The sequence below is a fragment of the Ambystoma mexicanum genome, chromosome 6p (genome assembly GCF_040938575.1).
Source record: "Ambystoma mexicanum isolate Mex_15411 chromosome 6p, UKY_AmexF1_1, whole genome shotgun sequence".
Taxonomy (NCBI): Eukaryota; Metazoa; Chordata; class Amphibia; order Caudata; family Ambystomatidae; genus Ambystoma; species Ambystoma mexicanum.
Window position 1 is genome coordinate 658,648,267 of NC_090935.1, and position 21,710 is coordinate 658,669,976.

The 21,710-nt window shown below is 46.1% G+C and overlaps 1 protein-coding gene across 3 annotated transcripts in view; it reads right to left on the reverse strand.

Annotated features, from left to right (window-relative positions):
* Nucleotides 1–21,710, reverse strand: part of LOC138511696 (general transcription factor IIH subunit 2) — a 1,250,606-nt gene that overhangs the window by 782,248 nt on the left and 446,648 nt on the right. The window lies entirely within an intron of this gene.

A 21,710-nucleotide genomic window follows, 5' to 3' on the forward strand; every position in this document is an offset into this window, starting at 1 on the left:
TTCTGCTGGACAATTGTAAAAATGTGCCTCTTGGGTATCAAAAACAACTGACTGCTGATGAGTTTACGGACCACATGTGACTACCTTCACACATTCATGGCATTGCCCATATCTTGCAACGAAAGAAATAAAACATGATGCTATTATAAGGATACTGTGACACTAGATCAAATGCTGGTGATCCTACATGACACATTGATAAAGAAACATGACCGACCACTCAACTGACTGGATCACAAAAAGCTTGCTGAGAGCCACAAAAAATAACAAATAAAATAAAAAAACATTCTATGAAACTTAAATGGCAAATCCAACATAAATATTGATTGGAAATTGGACTCACGAACCAAGCCCAACTGGGACAAATGACAATACAAACTGAAAACAATGAATTCTATTTCAGAGAATCTAGTTTGAATACATTTAAAGTCATAAGTAAATATATACGCCCCCTTCAATAACTTCACTAACTAGTACTTCTTGAATTGTTATGCAGAACTATTTGTACACATTTATGCATTTAATGTCACTGTTCAAAAACTATTCATAGCACATGCCCAGCATGACAGGAAAAGACAGTCGGAAGCATCAGCATCTGGACAACCAACAGAGCAGCAAGCGGTAAGGCTCAGAGGGGGAAATGAAGAAGAAACCAAGAAGGAATGACTACTGGACGGAGAGAAGGTGAGAGCAAATGGCGCATTGAGGGATAGCGGGGTTGGACACGTTAGTCGGGTGTGGGGGTAATTGGGCAGGTTATTTGGGTGTGAATGTGTGAGCAAGGGTTGTGTCCATCCAGATTACAGTAGGAAGAAAAAAGTGCATCCGGGAGTGGGTCAGGCGTCAACAATCATGCAGAGGGAAGTAGAGTTGGGGTGGTGGCAGGTAGAGGACCTCTGGAGCCCCGATAAGACATCAAAGGAGCAGCCAAGGAGTGGGAAGTGGCACAGCAGGCATTTTTTAAAGAAAGCAATAATAGGCTTTCTTTTTAAAATGATTACCATGGAAACCCAGGGGTGCAAGCAAAGTTAAAAAATATACAGTTCAGCCACATCATGTTTCGGAAAAAGGATCTACCCAATGGAGGTTTCACAGTCAAATCAGTGTAGTATGGGCACATTAAACCAAAGAGACATCTTCGCACAACTTACCATTAATGTAGACTATTCGTGGGCAATGGGCACCCCTACAAATATTCAAAACACAGCAAAAGAGACAGCAAACAAATCAAACACTTACCCACAACACTTCCAAAATGAAAATGCTCAGGTTATCAAATGCTCACATTTACATCATGTAACGGAAGGTAATCTCGCACTACAATCCATGAAGCGATTTTAGGATGCCTATCTTGCAGAGAGCAGAATAGAGAAATCGGCAAAAGAGGCAAATTTTACATGCTTGCAGCGGTTTATGAGTGCCCAGATTAATATGCATTTAAAATCTGTCCCCACAGAATGGAAGGATCGCAGAACGCTGTTTCTGCACATTTTTGGAAAACATACTTTATAGCACTTTAATGCCAAAATCACATACAGCTATATGGCAGGGTATGCATTAATCTTTTAACCCTTTGAAGGATAAAGCCATACAGAAACCTGGGGAGGAGGGATCTAAGAACGTAATGTTTCACCAAGATAAGTAAATTGGGTACAATGCAAGCAGATAGAACTTGTTTTTAAAGTGTCGCAAAAAATCATCACTGATCCCCCGGCAGTAACCTCCTCCCATGTGGCTAGGGTACGGCAGCTGCTTCCTGATGCTGACCCTGGGGGCGGTGATATGATGGAGGGTCAGATGGGAGGAGACAGTCATGCCGCCATCGAGTGAAACATGGTATCACCAAATTTTCCTTGAAAATAACCTCCCAATGTCTGGAACCCTCATGGCCTATTGTCATGCATCTGCTCTTTTTCCTATGAAAAGTAGGGAAACCCCTCTTATAATATCTATAAACCAACTTTGCCAACCTGATTGCATCACCTTTGACAACTCCACTTACACATAAAAACCGTTTAATGCTTATTCAAAGTCCATAAATAAATTGTCACTAATGGACTATGGTTCCCAGAATCCTCGAAATACTGGGACGAAGAAGAGCGGATGGAGCAAAAGCGATAACAAGCATTCTAGTGTTTCCCAGCACACACCTGTACCTGGGAAATTTAAGCATCCCACACTGAGACATTGGCAGATGCTGTGGCAACCGGCGAGCGAGAGCTGAACCTCACTGCGAAGAGCGGGGAACAAAAGAGCCGGAACCGGTGTTCAGAAGGCGAGAGGCTCGCAGACTGACAAAGAAGCTGCAGAGTGACGAACCGCCACGGGACTGCAAGGAGCCATGAGGGACTATTGTGCGTTCGCAGACAGAGAAAAGCAGCATCGCTTACTGGGGCCGAGTGGAAAGCAGGCGTGTCCAGCAGAAGTCTGGCTGAAAGAGAAGGAAGCAGAGAGGAGAAAGCAGGCTAGAGTCCTTTATTTGCAGACCACGAGAGAGTGAATCAATGCCAGCGAAGACCAGTAAGTCCACCCAGAAGCAGAGGGGACAGCAGGGCGTATTAGCGAGCACGCCGAGTGCAAATATATGAAAAGCAATTTACAGAGACACATGGAAACGGGGGGATTTTAATTGCAACTAACCCTGACACTAAAGTGTGGATGTGCAAAGTCCAAACATCAAAGGAACAGTGAGAGGATAACCTATCACAGATATACGTTTTCCAACCTTATATACAAGTTCTTGTGGGAGTGGGCAAAGGCTCCAAGTGCGGGAAAACAGCGGTCCTGGCAAGCGAGAAAACCAGACCATCCAAGTGTGGGAAAAAAGAGCTCCTGGCAAGAGAGTATACCATGCAATTAGAAAATACTGTTAAACAAGAACATACATGTGAAACCATACAGTTTTTGTTTACAAGTGTGGTAGTTGGCCTAGTGAGGCCCAAACAACTATTGTGTGGTCGCGGGGCGTGGCTAAATTGCTGCGAGCTAGGACGTGCTTTTGGCATGCTCCCGCAGATCAGACGGTGATCCGGGTGAAAATGAGCTATATATATTAAAAACAATAAATGACTCTGGAGCAATAGTTGTGTGAAATACATGGGCACGCTCCGGCACTAAGCGCGTGCAAAAAGGATTGGAGAAGCTGACTTTTGAAGCTCCGTAAGCTAGCAGACTAACGCGAACAAAGGGAAGAAGATGGCGACCACCTGGAACCAATACAAAGGCTCCATACTGTAAGTACTGGGGACAGACACCGGGGCCCCTCTCTCCGCACACAGCAGGATTGAAGCATTGAGGAAGGCAGAGGAAGCAAACACAAACGGATACATGATGATGAATATAGCGCGGCAACCGGCTGAATAATATCAAGTTAGATCGAGCGATACAAAGTGGCACCTTCAACAAGAGACAAGTTGCACTGTGAGGCAGCAGGGGAGGAGCTTGCCACAGTGGTACGGTAAGGCGAGAACAGCCGATGCTGCACGGCTCACAACAAGGAGACACTGGGGGTAATTTCGAGTTTGGAGGCAGCCATGGTGCTATTAGCACCATGGCTGCCTCCAAACTCGGGTCCGGGTAGGCGGAATGGGGACTTACTGGGACATTCCGACCCATGCAGACCCGGTAAATCCCCATGCCGAATACCATTCTCCATTCGAGCCCCTATAGGGCTCAATGGGAATGGGGAAGGCACTAATAACTGGCCTGCAAATAGCGGGCCTGTTATTTGCGCCCTGGTCCCCTAAAGGGACCCGCTAAGGACGTCTGGTCTGACCAGACGTTCTTGTTAGGGAGAATTCTCTCTTTAGGCTGAATTTCCTAACCTAGTGAGTCTCCCAGCAGCTTTGCTGGATTTCTGGAGTTTGTTTTTTTTTCTCCTGCCAAGAGTGAGCCTCTTTTTCTACCACTCTTGGACATGATTTATGGTCTTCCTTTGACTGTTAATGTGTTTTATGGGCTATGGGGTCCTTTACTCCGTAGGGTCTCATGTGTTTTTACTATGTGTGTTACACAGCACCATCCGTGCCGTAACACAGGGGTGTCATAGTGACACCCCACCATAGACTCCATACCCTGGGACTGACTACTGTCTCCCAGGGCATGTAAAGTCACCATTGGCTTTACTAGTCCCAAATTATTAACAGAAACCAATACAAACCATTATATTGTGGACATACTGGTCGGGGCAATTCGATTGCCCCGGGGTCTGTTAGTCGAGGGGCCACGTCTCCGTCCCCGCTAATCGAGTTTTGGCTGGTGGCAGTGGATACTACTTTTTATATTCAACCGTGAGTATTTCCCTATGGGATTTTCCCATTGTTCAAGGCTACCAACTTTAATTATTTAATTCTCATAGCCTCGAACATACCGCCGGTTTATTTATTTAATATTAATTCGCCGGTTGGTATTTTTTGCCAGGACTCGATTCTAAAATGGTGTTTGTGTTATCTTCTGTGACTCCAACCCAAGTCGAGCCCTTTGTTCCACTTTTTGGCGGGCTTCTCCACAGAAGCCTCCAAAAGTGGTGCCACTCTGTCTGGGTACCACAGGGGGTGCGGGAGGGGGTTTAGGCACCCTGGACTGAGTTACCTTGGTAACTCAAGTGGCACTGTTGTGCGATTGGCCCAAGTGGTGAGCCAGCCGGTCAGCAGGGCTTTTGGGACGAACTTCAGAAGTCGTCACAGGACCTGAGAATCCGACGAGGGAGAAGCTGAGCCGACCTACCATGAAGACACCACCGGTGGAGCCCTGCGGAACCGACTCACCACTTCCCGACGACAGAGAAGATCTCCCGTCTGGAGAGGCTTCTTCGCCTGACTGGTGGGCACAACCAGTTTACCTTCTTTCTTCGCACCACAGACCGGTTTGTGGTCGAACTGCCCGTGCCAAGCACCCCGGCGGCCGGATAGCCACTCACCACTGAACCGCGAATCAACCGGCCGCTCCTTGTACCTGAGAAACTCTGCGGCTGGTTTCTTCCCTGGCAGTGCAACAGACTCCTGTCTTCCCCCCGACGAGATCCTCTCTTCCCCGGACGAAGCACCGACTTGCATCCGCTGCTAGGAACAACTGCCCCCGCTGGAGTGTTCTCACCACATTAAGGTACCGTGAACGCCAGGCCTCCCTTTCTAAAGATTGCTACAAGGTAATAATAACCCCTTAACCTTCTGGACTGGGCTGGCCGCCTTGACCCTCTAACTGGTCCCTTTCTTTGATCCAACTCCTTTTTGAACCGTTACAAGACTTTTGTGCACTGCAACCGTGTGACCTTGGACACATTTCGTTTGGACCCTCTTAAACGGATCCGGCCTACTGACTCTGAATTCATGGTGTTACTCTGCCTTCCTCGCTTGTTGTGTTCGTGAAAAAGTGTTGGGATCTGTTCCAATTTATTCTCGATTTTTCTCTCCCTTTTTAAAAACAAATTATTAGAGTGCCATCTACGTTAAGCGCTCACCGCTGTCTGAAAATAAGTGGGGCTTTACTTAAGACTTGTCTAATATTCTTTTAAGGGAGTGTATATCTTTTAGTGACCGTGTTTTTTAATTGCTTACTATTAGTGCCTTTGTGTTTTTCTAGATGTGGTTTTAAATAAATAATTATATCTCTTTTACACCAAGCCCTGGTCAGTGTTTACTTGTTCTATTTTGTTCTCTTGACCTATTGTGAATACTCTATACTGCCTAACTCTTCTTGAGGGAAGTCTGACTGCTCAGTCACAGCTACCAAGTGAATCTGTGTGGTACAGACTGCTACCAAGTGGGTTTACTGCCAAACACTTGTAGTCCTAAATCTTTTGCAGTGGTCCCAGAGGGAACTTCACAGGTTTCTGCCTAACAGTTCCCAGCGGGTCCCGCTAGGGAACCTCGGAATAGGGCGGTAAGGAGTTACCGGCACCGGCATCCTTACCGGTGCCGGTAACCCCTTACCGCCCACCTCGGAATGACCCCCACAGAAAGGAAGTTATTGCAGCTCGGGTGGCATTTTGAGTAAATGAAAAACGAAGAAGCCTGTTGGGAAGCTACCGCCCGTAAGGAGCAGGCAGCAACTGGATGCAAAGTGTGACGGCACCAACTAAGAACAGCATACAACGGCACCCACGGCCCTGCGCATACTGCGGAGAAGGCCACCGGGACGCCCAAAGCGGGGAAACCGGCAGCCGACGCAGGTCAGAGAAAGGACTGCCACAGATACCCATTGCAAATATTAACTCCAAAGCCAGAGGAACGAAGCCTGCAGCTCCAGCACCCTGAAACTCCAAAAAACGGGGCAAAATGGTGCAGCACAGAGAACTATCAAGCTTTGATGATGGCTCAAAATAAGACAAATACGTATTAGGAGGAGAACAGTACATAGGCCAAGTTGGTGGTCGATGGGAGAACCAGAAAAGGGGCACAGCCAGCCGGTCCACTGGGCAAAAGCGGATAGGCCCCTCAAGACCAAGCGTGCAAGTGAGTCCACATGAAGAAGTTCGGGCATCATCAGTAGGCCCAATAACAATATCAAGTCGAGTGGAAGCGCACGACACGCACGCCTGTAAGGCGGTGTGATTGACACGGGGGGACGGCAGTGGTGGAGGAGAGACACTTACCATACTAAGGAGCCAACGGAGCCTGTGCCTGGGATTATTCACATGGCCTCACGAAGGCCGCCTCCGAGAAGCCCTAGCCATTGGACAAGGGCGCGACAGGATAGACGCAAGGGGGGTACAAGACCGTTTTTTGCGAAGCAGTGCCTGCCCGCGCCACAGAACTGAAGCAAGGCAGACACTGGCCTACTGAGGAGCCGCGCCTGCATTTGACACCCAAAGTGAGATGAGTCTGATCAAAATGCGACAGTGGAGAAGTCGCGATAGAAGCTAACCGACAACCAATAGATAGAACCAATGCATGCAAGGAACCACGCTGTAAAGTGGAAGGTGGGTCAGACAACAGGTGGCGCGGCCCTGTCAAGATCGTACTAACCAGCCTCCAATGACAGCACTTGAGGAGTCACGAGGACGGGAAGGTTGATGTCGACACAGTAGGTGGGAAGCAAAGGGGGGGATGCATAAATAAGACCCCACACAAGGACTCTACGAGACGTTCTCCACCCACGGCAGAAGCACCTGTGCTGCAACGGATGCCAGGAACACTAAAGAACCTGAGGGGCAGGACATTAAGGATGTCGACTAAAGCAAGCAATGAAAAAGCAAAGCAGACGTCCCTGGATACATTCACCAGACCCACGCAAGTGAGGGAGGGGGCAAAATCACAACCACAAGAGCCGTCAGATGGATCCACATCAGACAGAATGGACCACCAAATATTGGCGGCCATAGCAGATATGAAGACGTCCCAGGAATTTAAAGTAGATGCTATGCAGATAGACATGAACCTACTGCAGCAAGATGTCAGAGCATTGTTGGGAGCACACAGGGCGGTGGAAAAAGAGGTGCAGGTCAACACCAGCAGCTGCAAGGACAACACTACGGAGATCTCTTACCTGAAGCAACAAGTTCAGAACCTGGGAAACAGGGCGGAGGCGGCAGAGGCCGGGTCAGACGGAACAACGTTCGGATCATCGGGCTACCAGAAGGCAAAGATGGAAAGGACCCGACCAACTATATTGAGGACATGCTACTGCAAGAAATCGAGTGGGCACGCTTTCCCAAGGATTCACGGTGGAGAGCGCACACAGGGCACTGATGCGGCGACACAACCTGAGGCCCAGCCGAGACCGATAATAGCCAAAATATTGAACTACAAGACAGGGAGAGGATACTGGAACATTTTTGGAAAGGCGGTACTATCAACAGAGCGTCAGCTTCCGTCACAGCGTATCGAGACTACACCTTTCTAGTACAAAAGCAACGGATGGACTAAAGGGTGGTGAAAAGAAGATTGCGTGTGGCCCAACTCAAGTTCATGCTCCTGTATCCCGCCAAGATGAAGGTGCTGCACAAAGACTGAGCCTGGTTCTTTGATAGCCCCGAAGATGTAAACAGCTGGCTGGACTCCCAGAATATGCTGTCTGAGCAGCCAGATCGTGATGGCGAGGATAGGGATAAGTGATACACCGAAGGGACACCTGATGTATAACAATGCGGGGTGGTGGTCGCAAAAGCTAGTGACAGAGAAACTTAGACTATTAATTAGTTAAACCACAACGCCTATGACTAATAACACATATGCGGGAGTTATACGGGAATCGCTCTTACCCCCAAGTTGGTTAGTTAGCTGGGATAATGATAGCACAGTAGCCACCTGTTGCTCTCGGAGTAGCGGCTTTGGGCCGGTAAAGGAGGGAGAAGCAGGGATGCTCGAGATTCAGTTTTGGGGCTGGGCAATTGTTGGAGTTGGGAAGGAGGGGAGGGAAAGGGAGTTGGGGACGTTGCAAGGGGGAAAGCCTACAGACTGGCATAAAGAAGGGAGGGGAGGGAGGCAGGAGGAGTGACGGGAGGGCTGTTCAATTGATAACATGGGGGAGCTAAAGATAGTAAATTGGAACGTGCGCGAGTTGAATAACTATATGAAACGAAATAGGGTTATGATGTATCTAAAGAGGCAAAAAATAGACATAGCATTGCTACAAGAGACTCGCCCGACTAAAGAAAAGCTAGGTGTATTGATAACGAAATGGAAAGGGACAACCCTAGGGCCAATCTACTCAGTGTACGCCAAAGGGGTCATAACATGGATAGCACCTCATGTCCCATTCAGATTGCTACAATCCACCGTTGACAGGAAGGATGGTATTGATAAGGGGGATGATGGAGAATAAAGAAGTGAGCATAATCAATGTTTATGCCCCGAATCAGGACACAGCAGCATACTTCAGAGCCCTGTATACAAACGTCAGCCCGTATATTGACGGGACAGGGTTCTGGGGAGGGGACTTTAACTGCACCCTAAACCCATCAATGGACAGGTCAGACAAAAAGGTGCCACACCCGACCCCGGCAGCCAAGGCACTCAATACTCGATTACAAGCTTTCAGATTGGTAGATGCATGGAGAGAGACACACCTGCACGACAGGGAATACTCGCACTATTCTGCCCCACAAAACCTTTACACAAGGCTGGACTACATATTCATCAACACAGCGCTGACCTGGGAGGTGTCAGCATTAGAATACAAACCAATGGTCCTATCAGGCCATGCACCAATGGTGCCGACATGGCGGATCAGGCCACCCAGAGCCAAGATCCCCACATGGAGACTCAGGGCGGAATCAAAAGAGACACAGCATTTAGAGAAGACCTAAGGGGGGGAGATAGAGGAGTACTTTAAACACAACATGGGGAGCGTGGGCTCAGCTGGGGCATTCAAGGTGGTAACAAGAGGGGCAGCAATGGCCAAATCCAAAGGATTACAGAATGTAATAACACAGGAACAGCAAAACGTAGAACGGAAACTAGAAGAGATGATGAGGAAGGGCAAGAGAGCCCCAGAGGAGGCCAAGATTATGACCCAATTACAGCAGGAGTGCAACAAATACTGGGAAAGACTGGGCAACTTAAGTTACAAGAAATATGTGGAGAAGCACCATGTAGAAGGGGATACACTAGGCAGGTTGTTAGCCTGGCTGTACAAGAGCGAAAAAAACCCAAGCAAACTGTTACAGCTATACAGTGATCAGATGGGCAATAACGACAGACCCAGGAAGGAGTCAATGAATGCTTCGTAAAATGTTATAAGCGAATGCATGCAGACTCCAGTGCAGAGAAAGAGATAGATATGTGGGACGCATCGACAGAGATCATAGTCCCCAAACTAGAGACGGCAGAGAGAGAAAGTATAGAACTCACGATAACAGCGGAGGAGCTCGAGCAAGTCATGAAGCTACTGCCCTCTAGTAGCGCCCCAGGGGCAGACTGTCTCCCTATCGAATTTTACAAAACATAAATTGGAATTACTCCCCCTGCTGCTAGAGATGTTTAATGAGGCGCTCAGTAAAGGCATGTTGCCCGAGTCCCTACGAGAGGCGATTATTTCCCCGCTGTTGAAGCCCAACAAACCAGACAGACTGTGGGTCTTACAGACCCCTCTCACTACACAATCAGGATAGCAAGATCCTAACAGCAGTAATGGCCAATAGGTTAAAGCCAGTCATAAGTAAACTGAAACACCCGGACCAGACAGGGTATGTCCAACATAGAAACATAACGGATAACTTGCATATACTCCACCACGTTATAGATCACAACCGTGGGAACAAACCCGAAGCAGCAATAGTATCACTTGACGCTGTGAACGCGTTTGGCTGATGCCGGTCCTAGAGGAGTATGGGATAGGGCCCACATATTTGAGATGGGTGAGATTATTATACAGCGAACCAGTAGCACACGTCAAAACGGGCTCCAATATATCTGAGCAATGGCAGCTAAGCAAAGGTGGAGCAGGTGAGCGCGACTATTGCAGCGTGCTCCTATCGTGCCCTGTGCCCCTGCTACTCATCACTATGGGCATCCTTGTGCCCATTTTGCCCATGGACCCCTGCAGACCCTTCCTTCAACCTCACCTGGGCTCACGTACCCGCGCCGTAGTAATTTCGGCCATGGCCTGCCCTTGAAATGGCCGCCTTCTAGTTTGTTTATGCGTTGCTAGGCAACGCCCGTGCTTATAACAAGGCGCATCCATCAGCAGACGGAAGCCGGCCCTACCGTGATAAGGCCTGCAGTGAAAAGGCCCCGTTTTGCACCTGTTTGCGCACTGGTGCACGGCCATACCCCCTGCAAGCAAGGACTCCAAAGGTAGGCCCGTACAGAATCACACTGCATCATTCAGTAATGAGACTTTCAACACCTACTGCATATTGTACCCTATTGCTTGTACGGCACTTAAGCCACCGCACCGTGATACGGTCTCTTTCCTACTTAACCCACGTGAAGCGCATCTGTACTTAACTTGGACATACCATCAGACAATGTAGGAGAACGCTGTCCATGTATTAACATTGAACCCCTTTGTTGCCTTATTGGCCTTGTTGCCACCAAGACATGCTGCGGCTTCCATTAGACGATCTGCTATTTAACTTACTATAACGCTGTTTAATATGCATCTCTGACTATTGCCTACACTTAGAATCAAGTTACCTGCTGCCGTATGTATTGGACTGTCCTTCTGCCCTACGGCTGAACTACACCTCTACGGGGAATTCTATAAGCTTAGCGACTGTAGCTTGTGTTGCTATACACAACATTGCCTAAACAGCAATTGCCACACTTATGACCTTACTATATTTAATACCACAAATTTGGCTGGATAACTGTTGCTGGTATAGACTGCTGCATACGCTGTCATTCCACTGTCTCCTAAATGGTATTAGTTGTACACAGTGCTGCCCAGCTCCTGTATTATATGATTGCTGGTTACACCCTTTCATATCCAATGCTTGTAAGGTTGCACTGACCGCTGCCAAACTGCTGCCTATTGTATAATTCGATTGCCAATCGCTGACTAATATTGCTAACTACCTTTTACCAGCAGCTGCCTTTAACAACTGCCTACTGTTACAATTATTGAATTGCCTCAGAAGGCTCCCTAGGATTTGCGACTCTGCTCTAGGGTGGAAAGAGGTTTCCAAAGAATACCCAGTTGACCTTATTATCTCTTACTCTACTAAAAACCATGCAGCAGATTACAGCCCCAACAATGACCAACACTAGGTGTTCACCCTGTCCTCTATCTGCTAGAAACAATAGACTTCGGTCCAGACTACCCTGCCTCTACGAGTCTCAGAGTAGCAAGAATATGAATCCCCGCCTCAGCTACAACAAAAATGCCCTCGGACTCAAATCCGCACTCAGTCCAGACAATGAGATCTTACCTAGAACCTTGAACTCTGCAACCAACCTCCCCCTCAAGACTAATACTAAAACCAAACCACTAAAACCTGTTCACACTATATCGCAGGATCCTAAAAATACGACTATGATCACTGGATCACTAATTAACGCTAGATTGCTAGTGCACATGCCACCGAAATAGCAGACCTGATCTCCACGGATGACCTTGACATCTTAGCCATCACAGAGTCATGGCTGCACGACGCAGCTGGCCCAGCCCTTACGTTAGCAGTACCTGACAATTACCAAATACTCAGAGCGGATAGATCTAACGCCAGAGGAGTCAGCTTAGCCCTCATCGCTAAATCCAACCTTGCTATAAGAATTACGCCATCACCTCAACTCAAATCTTGCGAAATTCTCACTGCCAAACTTCCAATTTCCAATTGTCGCACTCTAACTATTTACCTATTATATAGACCCTCGGGCCCTATTGGTACCTTTGAGAAGGATATATCCAGCATTCTTGCTAATAACACCAAAGACTCCTGTTAATCTTGGTTAATGATCCTGCTGACAAAAATGCTGAGGCAGTAGCTAACATCCTTTCAGAACAAGGACTGACCCAAAGAGTATCTACACCGACCCATGTCAAAGGAAGGACGTTAGACTGGGTGGCTGACCTGAGTTGCGAAACCTCTATCACCACTATAACTCCGCAACTGTGGACCAACCACCACCTGATTGTCTTCACCCTAGCAATAAACAGATAATTGTCCAGAGATAAAGTCCTGGCACCACCCCTCCCCCACTAGGAGCAAAATCAATATCACGGCGGATAGGCTACTACCACATATCCCACCATCGCTAAACTTGCTCCAAAAAGTGCCTCTGACCCCAACCTCCTAGTTGAGGCTTACAACAATACTATGTCCAAGGCCTTAGACATTATTGCACCTATCAAAATGTGTCGAAGCAAACAGCGTGCACATCTCAATGCCTGGTTCACACCACAACTTAAAGCCCTTAGATTACAAAAAAGAAAACTAGAAACCTTATGGCGACATACCCTTTCTGATGAAAACAAGTTGCACATGACTAACTTTGCAAACAAACTATAAAAAAGGAAATAGTTTGCACTAAAAAAGACCTCTAACACGAAAGAATCACCAATGCTAGCTCCAACACTAAGGCACTATTTGTGATTCTACGAGAAATTGAATCTCCCATCCCTCCCACAGACAACGTGCAGAAGGACAAACTTTGGTGCACAAGCATACAGAATGCCTTAGCAAACAAAATAACATTACTCCAAAATAAGATTGCTAACAAGAAAGCCACCTTGCCTAATCATGAGTTGCAATCCACTAGTCCCATTGTATCCTCCAGCACACTAGAACCATTTAGATTCTCTAAAGTATCCATCCTTGAAACTGAAAAAATTATCTCTTCCTTGAAACCTAACTGCCAGGGCGACAACTGTCCCGCTCAAATAATCAAAGACGCAGTGAGAGACCTAGCGCTGTTCAAAGGGAAAACCGCCATGCTACTCCTCCTTGACCAGTCGGCCACCTTTGACCTGGTGGACTATGAAGTTCTGTGCAAACACCTGGCCCCGGCTGCCCACTTCTCGAAGGACGCAATAGCATGGGTCCAATCCTTCTTAAATAACAGAACCATGAGAGTTTTCTCCCCATCAGCATCTGCAGACTCTATCCAGACCACATGTGGCGTTCCACAAGGATCTTGTTTATCGCCAACCATGTACAATATATTTACAAAGCCTGTTTGACAAATTGAACAGGCTGGGTGTCACCTACACCAACTACGCAGATGACACCCAGATCCTCATTCCTCTTTCGGGCAATTACTTTAAGGACACGGCTTTGTTAAAGAAAATCTACCTCCTCATTCAGGCATGGATGGCAGCCATGGCCTCTGCCTGAATGACGACAAAACAGAGCTCCTGATTCTTGGAACAGCTGCCAACCTAAGAAAACTGAATTCCAACTACTCTGCCTTCAACATAGATGGAAATACAATTAAGGTAGTTAAAGAAGTGAAAACTTTAGGCTTCTACCTCGACTCCACACTAACCACAAGTAAACAGGTAAACTCCATGGCATCCTCATCCGTCTACATGTGTAAGATAATCAGTGCCTGTAGGCCATTTTTATCCAAAGCTAGCTCTATTATACTTGCTAACGCACTGATACTTTGAAAATTGGATTATTGTAACTCCCTATACCTAAGTGGCAACAAGTATATCCTAGACAAAATCCAAATCATACAGCTCAAAAAATGAATGCGTTAAGAACTGCTCTGAACATACCCAATAGAGAACATGTATCAGAAATCAGAAGAGAACACCATTGGCTGAAGATAAATAACAGAATTTTTCTCAAAACAGTCTCCCTCACGTTCAAGTTCCTAAACATTGTGGCACCCCCATACCTAACGGAGAGAATAGTTAAAAAACCTCCACCCGCCCCTCTAGAGCGGCCAACCCTTTCTGCCTGAACATACCTAGATTTAAGCAAAAGAAATCTGGAGGAAACAGCTTCCCAGTGAAAGCCTGGAATGCACTACCACCATCACTCAGAGCCAACCAATCCTTCCTCAGTTTTAGACATAATACCTTGAACTGGTTGCGATCCAGTCACATATGATTTTTGCTATATTTACTACTTTGTGTATGTTGCACTCACCTGCTATGTTCCACCTACTGTATAATCTTGTTGTATTCCCTCTTGTATAATCTTGCTGCCTACCTGTCTCATTATGTAACCTGAGCTTAAAGTATTCTTGTATTATTTGCGCCAAGTTACCTCCGGGTTTGGTGCGGCTTACAAATTAATAAACAAACAAAGGCACTAGGCAAGGATGCCCAGGTCCCCGATGCTATTCATCCTAGCGTTAGAACACCTAGCAACGTACCTGAGACAACAATATGGGGAGGTGGGACTCAGCACCTGGAGTGGGAAGAATTTGATATCGCTATATATGCAGATGACATGCTACTGTATATGCGCTACCCAGAAGAAAACCTGCAATACATCTTAGAGGTAATGGAACAATATGCAAGGCTGTCTGGCATAACAGTCAACACCCAAAAGTACTGCGTGTTACCCCAAATAGGAAATAAGGACACATCTAAACAGAGGCTTCCAGTCCTACAGGTTACCTGGGAAACCGTCCAGTTCCGATACTTGGGCATAGATGATTACCACAACCCTGCAGAAGAACAAACATAATACTGAAAAGGCAGTGTCCAACATTGAAAAGAGCATAGCATTTTGGGTCAAATTACCATTGGCTATAGTGGGGAGGGCGGCTCTATTGAAGATGGTGGTGCTATTACACTTCTTTGCAAACGTCCCCCAGGTAATACCCAAACGATTTTTCTCAAAACAATAGTGCATATGTAGAGGGTTCCCGCTGGCATAATTCAAGGAACAGAATAGTGTTATGGAAGCTGCAAAACACATACGAGCAGGGAGGTATTTGAGGACCAAACTTCTAGGTGTACTACCTAGCTAGCCAGCTGCAATATGTAGAGAGGTGGTTATCGGAAGAACAAACATTGGAATCTGAATTGTTGAGTGTACCCCTTATTTCTTAAATGAAAAAATTTGGTTGCCGAAACAACGAAGGGAAAGCGAAGGCAGGCTGCTGAGCCTAGGAAGTGAAATGTGGAGGAGGGCGTGTAAACTTATGGAAAACCCAGCCCCGTTACCCCCTCAGATACCACTAGTGGTGCCGGAAGGAGTAGATGAACAACTCAGACTGAACATTAGGAGAAAGTGGGAACCAGTGGACATAGCGCAGGTGGGGGGGATGTATGGATAGATGGGAAACCTAGGTAGTTTGAGGAATTGGCGGAGGACACAGGGTTGCACCGGGGACAGCATATCACCTACTTGAGGCTGGTGGGTATAATAAAGAAGAAAGGGGCGGGAGAAGGTCTAGCGAGACAACCAGATACAGTGATAGAATCCTTTTATGATGTGTCAGAAGGAGGACATGAAGTCTCACGCATATACGAGTTGCTGATTTCCAGGATACGGAAAGAAAGCGTGCAACCGAGGGTAGACTGGGAGGAGGCGGTGGGAGAAGTAATGGAGGATGGGTTGTGGATTAGAGCACAGGGATGCCATAAGAAGTTATCGAGGAATGCTCGACTACAACAGATCCAGTTATATGTAACACACAGAGCATACATGACTCGGGAAGAAATCGCGAATTTCAGACACACAACTGTACAGACATGCCCGAAATGTGGCGAAATAGAAGCGGGAATGGTACATATGTTCTGGTCCTGCTGTGAAATTGGGGGATTCTGGGGTGAGGTAGCCCAACTCATGACAGACATTACCCTGGATGTGAGCACCCCCTGGCTATGCCTCCTAGGGGGGCTTCCTAGACCGCGCAGAGCTAAACACATAAGTAAATTAAAAGACCTGGCATATATTTTAGCCAAGCGCAGAATTGCAATGGGTTGGAAAGCGCGTGTAAGACCGTCGGCCCTTGCCTGGTGGCAAGACTTAAAGAAATGGGCAAACGCAGAAACAAGAGTGTCGCAAGAGGCATTGAAATAAGAGGGGGAAGGAGGTGCAGTATCATTGGACGCTTCGAGACAATTAGTAGGGGCACGATCCACACCACACCGGGCCGACCCGGAGGGCGACAGTCCAGCGGGGAGAAAAAACAGTGGAGAATGTTGAGATGATGCAGGGGGTGAGAGTGATGCGGGATGTAGGCTGGAGTTGGGGGGTGGAGTTGAAAGTTGGGGATGGGTGGGGGGGAACAGAAAAAGAAGTTTGACCGTAAAAGCAATACAAACTGTGTAATTATGTAAATGTGATGCAATGTGAATTGTCAAACGAATAAAAATATTTTTAAAAAAAACAAAAAACTATTGTGTGGAAAAAGCCCAAAGGAAAAAGGAAGAATCCAGACGAAGGGGAATACCCTCTAGGACCAAGAACCTTCTTCTCTGAGGAACATTTGGTTTGAATAATTTATTCTCCAGTACTTTTTGCTCAACTTGTGGACCTTTTTATTTCAATCCTGAATAAGGGGAGCCTTTTTCCACTCATTCATTCTTGTGGACTATATCTTTTGGAACTCTATTCTTTCTACTCTCCCTGTACTATGGGGCCTGTCTGCTCCATAGCTCTTAAAGGCATCTGTATGTTTACTACTGCAACACAGCTCATTAAGGGCAGTATGGCTGGGGACCCTAAGGGTCCTTCTTTTAAGATTTGTATATATCCTCAAGTAAGTACCGCTCTTTGGATAGAGAGATACTTAGAATCTCTCCCAAACCTCTATATTCTGAGAGACACACACTACCTTAAGTGGAGTGCCAAAGGGAAACCTAGAGGTGTCCAGGGTCACCCCCCTCTTACATTCGACTCAGGCTGCTGCTTATGTCCCTTCATCGAGTCCTTTACAAGGTCTCCCTTGTTAGTTGCTAACTTGCTGCTTCTATAACACAGAGACTGGAAGAAATCCACAGGAACTGTTTGTATTCTACTGCTTAAGCCCTCTCCTTACTGCCTTTAGCTAGGGTTGCGTTTTGGGACTTAAGACTTACTTGGTGAATAAACCATCTCTAGAACCTTGAACCAGGCTAATGTTACTCTAACCATTTTCCTCCCTTTAAGTGACTTTAATATGTGTTTGCAGAGTAAATATATTACTGCATGAACTCTTTGAATCCACAGTTGCACGTAAATCGATAATACGATTTTCCCTTTCCAACGTTGCTACAAATGTAACCGTGAACAAACACAAACGTGAAAGTGCCATTTGAAGTGTATTCTCAAGTGTTCTAGTGTAAAGGTCTAAAGTATTTAAAGTGATTCTGGTGTGCATATATATATAATAAATATATAATTTTATATAAATTATAAGTGTAAGAGTTTCTTGATGTGCATGTCTAACTAAGGTTCAGTGTACTTACCTACAGCTCACATCTTCCTGTTAAGATGAGCCTGACTGCTGTGCCACTCTACCAAGGTCTTCAGTTAGCACAGACTGATAGTAAGAGTTGGAGAGCTACAAACCACTGGGATAGCTTACTAAAGTCTTACTAACAGTAGGACTTTAGGAAAACTCCCCTGACATAGAGCAGGGTCAGAGAGGCCTTTTTCCAACCCATTTCTTTGAATAAAAGTCATGCACAGCCACAACAAATCCAGCATGCAATACCTCAACTAAAAGCGATTTGTTCAGAAGATATCAAGGTGGTGACATTCGAGGACCATCACTCCCTAGATAAAATATTAATCGAACTCTGGGATTATAAATGTTATGGAAAGAAATCTATTGATGGAAAGAATCCTACTAAAACTTGGATTCAAATGTACACACATCACAGAGAATATCAATGATGGGAAGCAAAGCCAGAAAACCCATGACCCAGAGTTCACTTTTAGAGAAGATGCGTGTGAGACAAACACAATGCGGAGCGCCAAAGACCTAGGCCGATATGACTCTGTTAACAACTAATCTAGACTCTCCTTCCCAATACCCCCACAACAGAACGAGACCTGATCACAGCAAACGCCATATTAGGCGAGAATACGATAAATACCAAATAAACACATCTTATGACATGAATTGTAACTCATAACCAAAAATAAAAGATGACACCAACTGGTTGCTGTGCTCGTGGAATACCAGAGGGAATGCCCATTTGTTTAACGAACCATCTCCAGAATTTGAATCATATATTATATGTTTCCAAGAAACATGGCTGACTGAGATACCATGCTGCGACGCATTCCTAACCTTTCTGAATCCGGCTTTACAAAGAAAGCAAGGAAGGCCCTCCTCAGGCAACTCACCATGATAAAAACCAATCCAGAATGGAGTTTACTGGGATTTGAGAATATAAACCCATGGATACAAAACACCATCACATACAAATACAAATGGAAGATGCTAAACACCTTCCTTCCTCCCTGGTGATACATGAGACTAATATCGATCATGAACGTATACTGGAATCCAGCGGCCATTCTCGACGGCGTAATCATGATGATAGATGGTCTAATTGATAAATACCGAACTATCGCATTTATCATCTGCAGAGATCTAAATATCCATCTACATGCCATCTACAATTGTTAGACCAGAATGATCTTTCAATACGATCTGGGAGATGGTCTAAAGAAATAAACATCCGTAATCTTATTCTAACAGGACACTCTACTGATGATCAAAACAACACCATACCCACCTGGGTACGAGGAAACTCCTCTGCAATAATTAATCTTATTTATTTATCTATCCATAGAATTGAATGTCTCAGTAGTGAAAGTAGATGCCACTCCGACCTCGAAAAGTGATCCTTATCAAGGTTCGGGCCTGACTCAATACAGACAGATACAACCTATTGAGGAGAAATACTAATGCAGACAATATCTCAAAAATAAAAAACAGCCAAACACTTGTATTCCAACTGGAGGAAAACTCATCAAATGACTCTACTGCAAAATGATGCAGAAGCTATCCTGACAACATACAAAACCCATAACCTGGGTGAGTTCTGGAACCTGCTGAACAACAACTCCCAGCATCAGCACATGTTGGCTGCAAATGTTACCCAACAAAAATGGATACTTATCTACCATATACAAAGCCCGTCCGACGGATACCTTTACACTCGACAATCACCAGATGAAGAAGTGGTATATATCGTGGGACAAACATGAAATCGTAGAGATGATCCACAACCTAAATGCCTCTCGTGCACCGGACCCTGATGGGCTCTCCAACGCGATTATTAAGAAGGACCCTAAGAACTGGGCAAATCTGACTGACCAACTTTATTCCCTAATCAAACTAAACCAGATCCTTGTTCTTGGCAAACTGCCACAATAATACCAATCTTTATACAGGGAAAGGGAGATGAGCCGGCTAATTTACGACCTATGGCCCTCCTCGATCCCATTGGTAAACTGTTTGCTTTGCTCCAGCTCAAAAAATGAAGAAAACGGGCAATAGAAAACAAGGCAAATGCGCTTCACAGCCAAGGTTGGCACTAATGTGAATCTCTTATTACTAAATTTGATCACACATGAAGCCATAAAGAATATTACCATCGTATACGCAGCCTTCATTGATCTCCATGTGGCTTTTGATGCCATATCCAGACAAACTATGGAACAGACTAACAGCTTGGAGATGTCCCACGGAAATCATCTAGCCAATTAAACTTCTATACTCCAATACCTCCTTAGAGGTATTCTTCCCTTCCTCTCCTTCCCCCAGAAGCTCACTGTCTCCCGAGCCCTGGTTCTCTCGAAGCTGGACTACTGTAACAGTCTCTATCTTAATCTGCCTGCCTCCACTCTCCTCCCTCTGCAACTCATCCAGAACAGAACTGCGAGACTTGTCCTTGGCCTCAAGCCCAGGGACCGTATCTCACCAGGCCTGAAATCTCTACACTGGCTCCCAGTGGCTGCGAGGATTAAGTTCAAAACCCTCTGCATTGTCCACAAGGCCTTCTGGGGCCTGGGGCCTAAATACCTGCAACTCTCTCTTCCTAAATATCTTCCTTCCCGAGCCCTTCGCTCATCCGTCTCCAACTCCCTCAGGGTCAGCCGCTTCTCGAAGCAACGAGCTGGGGGTAGATCTCTCTCCGCGGCAGGAGCCTCCCTCTGGAACAGCCTTCCTGCCTCCCTGAAACTTGAGGAGAACCATCTCCGGTTCCGGAAGCACCTCAAAACCTTCCTCTTTGCTTCTGCTTTCTCTCTCCCTCTCCCCTGCTAAATTATTCACTAAATTGTGTATTGAATCTGAAACTTGGCCACTCTCACCGACCTCGGTCCTGGGCCCAGCCACTCTCCACTTGCACTGCCTCCCTGGCAACCCCTGCACTGCGGGACTGTCTCTGTATCCCTACAGCCCCCCCCCTTCCCAGCACTTGTCTGCACTTACCTTGCACTTGCCACCAGCTGGCCCTATTTATTTATTTATCTATTTATTTCTATTCTACTTACCTTGTACTGCACTTTTCCCTTCCCCCTACCCCTGCACTTGCGCGGTCTGAATGACACCTGGCCTAGTAGGATCGTTGTCTGTCCTCCCCCTGTTCCCCCCTCCCTGCCTCGTCGCGCCTTGAAACACTTGTGTATAGGCACGTTACAAATGCCATATCATATCATATATCATATCATCAATAACCATTAGACTGTCTAAGGAAGGCGCAACCATCTCTTCCATCCAAACATCGAACAACTTGAACCCGGACTGTCCCCTTGCTGCAACACTCTGCAGACTTTAAAGATAATCTCCAAAACAATTCTCTAAACCCTCCAAAAATCCATTCTGTTCCCGTTCCGGCAATGATGTATGCAGACGATATTGTGCTACTTGACAAGACATCTGGCCTACAAACTAGTTTGCAACCCCTGGGCAAATACATGGAACACAATGAACTGTGCATCAATGCCAAAAAAACTAAAGTTATGACTTTACGAAACAACGACACACGAAGAAATTCTCTTAAGTTCATATTAGACGGCAATGAACTGGATGAAGACATCACTTTCAAATATCTAAGAATCACTATTAATCAGTCGAAGTCGGAAAAAGAATGGGCAATCAACCTTGAAGAGAAGATGCAAACCCTAGCAAGGCAAGGTTGCTTTCTACATCGAAAATACAGCAAGTTTTCATTTAAACCTATAATTTCCTATTATAGACATAAAGTGACCTCAAGTATAACCTATGGAAGTGCATCCATGATCATCGCACAAAACATCGATCGATTGGCTAAAACTTGAAGCCATTTTTTGGCGAAAAATCTCAAGGCTCCCCTCAAACTATCCAATGGCTAGAATAAGACAAAGTAGAGACTCAATCACTAGCTTCTATTGTCCAATGGAAGCAATTAGACATATTCCGCAAAACGATGTCTGACGA